This window comes from Macrotis lagotis, chromosome 3 (genome assembly GCF_037893015.1).
Source record: "Macrotis lagotis isolate mMagLag1 chromosome 3, bilby.v1.9.chrom.fasta, whole genome shotgun sequence".
NCBI lineage: Eukaryota > Metazoa > Chordata > Mammalia > Peramelemorphia > Peramelidae > Macrotis > Macrotis lagotis.
The window spans coordinates 169,186,621-169,191,068 of NC_133660.1; positions in this window are offsets into that span (position 1 = coordinate 169,186,621).

Here is a 4,448-nt window from a genome sequence, read left to right on the forward strand (position 1 = left end):
GAATTGGCTTATTTGTTTATAATTGTAATATATGTACATGTATATTTACACATAAACCAACCTGTATGTTTATGTGTATACATATATGTGTATATATGCATATGTGACTCACAAATTAGGTAATGTGTATATAGTGCTGTTTATAAACTGTGAAATACTGTATGTCTTTGAGGAAAAAGTTCATTTTCATTCACTGTTTACTATGTGATGGAATCAATCTCTTCATGACAACAAGCCTCTGAAGGGCCAAATTCTAACTTCTAAAGAATGATAGAAAATTATAACTGTGCCTTTGTAGATCACAGAGCATGATACCCTTCTGACCTGAATATTGTCATATTATGCTTTTGTGTGAGTGGAAACCAGGAATAAATCCATTGGAGGATTATTTTTTTGGTAAAAGCAAATTTAAAGGGTATAAGTCTAAAACCATTACATCTTACAAAAAATGAGTATGTTAACATATAAATATTGAAATCATTAACCATGGAAATAAATGTAAAAAAGGTAGCAAATATCTTTACATTACATAAATTTGATGTTAAATTTTTCTCAAAACTAAGAAACTGCTTCTAACTTAGCAACTGTATGTACTTATTCATCTATTTCCTTGATTCTCAAAATGTGTCTACAATATTCTGAGTGATGAGTAAAATGTCTTTTATTTGTATAGGTTATTTAATTTATTAAAAAAAATAAGAACAAAGATCTTGTATGTGTAGAATTATATTGTCTCAATTTTTTTGTGGCAGAAAGGGTATGTATTACTATTCTCATTTAATAAATAAGGAAACCAAGTCACTGAGGTCTTGAGTGGATTGCTCAAAATTGCTTAGAGAGTTGATAGCTGAATTGTTACTGAACATTATTTTGTTTCATTTCCATTAGCCAATTATGCTGACCTAATGAGATTTTGAATATTAAAACATTTAAGGGTTCCTTATGTAACTCAAGTCAATGAGATTTAGGAAATACTTTTTTCAGTATCCTAATTTTACTTTATTCTCTGCTTAATCCTAATCTCCCCTACATATAAATTAAGGGAAAATATTCAAATGATTGGGTGAATCCAATTATACCACAACCTTGCTAGCATTTCAGGTGGATCTAGAAAGAAGACTTTCATTTAAGTAGGAAATTTTGTGGAATTGCAAAATTTTTCATTTTTAGAGACCACAGATAATTATTAATTTCCTAGGAGATGCAAGGCAGTGTCTCTAGGGCATAAATTTTACTGAGTGCACATAATGGAGTTTGTTTGTTAAGTGGCATCTACATGAATAATAATTTATTATAGTATATTACAAGCTTGAATGGTATATATGTTGACTTTGATAACTGCCATTTTGATATCTCATACTCTTGGGGCCCATTATTTTGATTTCTATTACAAGAAGTCTTTCATGAATTGGATTTTACTGGAAGCAATATTATTAAGTAGAAAAGCCATTCTGGATTTCTAAGATCATGGATTTCTCAATGCAACTACTTCAGTATCATTTAAATCTTCAAAGGAAGAAGTCTTTAAAATGGTGAATCCTGAAAACTAGACCAACATTTTTTTTAGGTTTTTTTGCTAGGCAAATAGGGTTAAGTGGCTTGCCCAAGGCCAAACAGCTAGGTAATTATTAGGTGTCTGAGACCGGATTTGAACCCAGGTGCTCCTGACTCCAGGGCCACTGCTTTATCCACTATGCCACCTAGCCACCCCAAGACCAACATTTTTTGAAGTACTTTTTCCCTTGTAATATTTTTAAAAGAATTGATACTCCAGTAATATTCTACTTATGGATTTAAAACAAAAATCAAAGAAATAATAGTTTAAAAAACAATTCTTCGATAGCATTTATATTCTGCTACAAGGAAAAACACAGGGGGTTGGGTTTTTTTAATGGTTAGTAAGTAAATATAGTTTGAAATTATCCTTAAAAATGTTTGATTTCTCTCTTGGTAACCCAGCATTCAGCCTAGTGTATTATATGGATAATGTTTAACGAATGTTTGTTGATTGATTATGAGAAATGAATATGAGCAACATGGGTTTTCACTACTGTCTAATTTTGGCCAGGTGAAAAAGAATATATTTTTCATTTGTTGACATCATTTTTAACCACCATAATCATAGAATTGAATCAGAATGGACCTTCAAGGTGATCTAGTTCCATCTCATAATTTTATAGAAGAGGAATTAAAAATTAAGAAAGAGTAAATGATTATTCAAGATTACTCAGCTAGCAAAGATGGAATTTGGACCAACTTATTGTTGCTTTTAATTTGTTAAAAATTAATTTGTTAAAAAAGCATTTCTTTGTAATAAAATATTAAATTCAGGAGGACTCTGTAAAATCTATATTTGTTACTTTGTAGTAATGACATTTCCATTAATAGTCTTTAACAATATGTTTATTAATATTTTCATAAGATTTGAGGTTTAAGAGATTTTAAAGTGATCTTAGAGATCATTTTTCATTTTATCAATGAGGAAACCAAGATAGAACAAGGTGAAAGTTTCACCCAAATTCAGCTGGATATAATAGAATTAACCTGGAATTCAAACCTAGGTCCTCTTATTTCAGGGAAGGAATATCACATGTATTGACTTAATGATTGTAAACCATTAATATTTTATTTCAAATACTTTTTATATTATTTCCCTGCCAAAACGTTATCTGGTTCAAAGAAGTGCAATTGATTTTGGATTATTTTGTTCCCTAACCAGAATTAAAACAAATAAATATTGCTGGTAATATTAGTATTTTAGTATTTTTTAAATTTTTTTGGGGGGGTGAGGGTGAAACTATGTTCTCATTGTTATAATGAACTATGGGCCTGAAAACTCCCTCCAGAGGTACATATTAGAAACACATCTCTCATGGATAGTCTTTGAATGAAACCTTGGTCACTATTACTTTCAATGAAATGACTTGGATTTATCAGAAAGAGGTTTTGAATCTAGTTCTTCCCTGACACTGTTACATTTTCTATACATCATGCTTACACAAATATATAAGCACAAACACACTCAATTTTAGAAGTAATATTTTAGAAGGAAAATTCATAATGTTTTGGTTGCATATCAAATGGCAAAACTGGTAATCATTTATGAATATGATATTTAAAAGAATAATCATATCATTTACTCAGTTTTTGCTTCACTCATTCCATTCAAATATTGTGAAAATGAGACTAAAGTTCTGAGAAGATTCACCGAGAAAATCTTTTAAGACTACTTTCAATAAAATTAAAAGCTTGCTAAATACATACTCTAAACTTACTTGGAAACAAATGAAATAAAATCACAGCAAAGTTGGGTAGATTTGATTTTTAAATGAATGCTACTTATTTAATGAATAAATTTGTTAACAGTGATGCAATTCAAACCTAAAAAAAAAACAAAAACAAGCAAAAGGGGCAGCTAGGTGGTGTAGTGTAGTGGATAAAGCACTGGCCTTGGAGTCAGGAGTACCTGGGTTCAAATCAGATCTCAGACACTTAATAATTACCCAGCTGTGTGGCCTTGGGCAAGCCACTTAACCCCATTTGCCTTGCAAAAACCTAAAAAGAAACAGTGATGTAATTCAAATCAAAGATTAGAACAAAGTGTGCATAGTTTCCATGCTATTATCACTAGAAATAAGCATAAAATATATTGTAACAAAGTAGATCAAGCAAGTAGAAAATTCCTGAAAGTCTTAGTCTCAAGAGTTCTGGCCAAGATGGAAGAGTGAAGACAGGCATTGTGCTAAGGACTCCTTGCTTATTTTCATAAGTAATATGAAACAAACCTATTAGCAGAAATTTAATTGACAAAACACAGAAAAAGAAGCTAGGAGAAGAACATCTACCAACAAGGTCTGTCTCCAGGGATCATGGGTGAGCCAGGGTCAGAGAGCAGAGAGCCAGCTGGGCAGGGTGAGATCCAGACTAACCTAAAACCAACCATGGAGGCTTTGATTCTCTGGGAACCTTGATCCACAGACCAACCAAACCATGGAAGCTTCATCTGTGGGAGAGGTGGTTTGGGGAGTTCCAGCAGGGCTGTGGGGTGGGGGGGGTGAGTTCCAGCACAGAGAGTTACAGAATGAAACTAGACAGTGATCTGTTGGGCTAAGCCGGTCTGGAGGGCCATGTACTCCTTAGTTTCATTTCAGCAGAGTCCTCTTCCTTGGAATACAGCCAAGAATTCACTATCTGGTAAAACTGAGCCTTCTCTTCCAGGGGAAAAGATGGACATGCAAGGAAATAGGAGATTTCCAACTTTTTATGATGAAAAGATCAGAGCTTAATAAAAAAAACTTGGACTTCAAACAGGAAACCCAACAGACACATGAAAAGATTAAAGAAAAAGGGTAAACACAAAAAAATGCTATCCAATAAGATGAAACTGGTTATATTCCCACCTGGTAGAAAGACTCTCATAACTCTCGAGAATTGTAAGTCTATTAGAG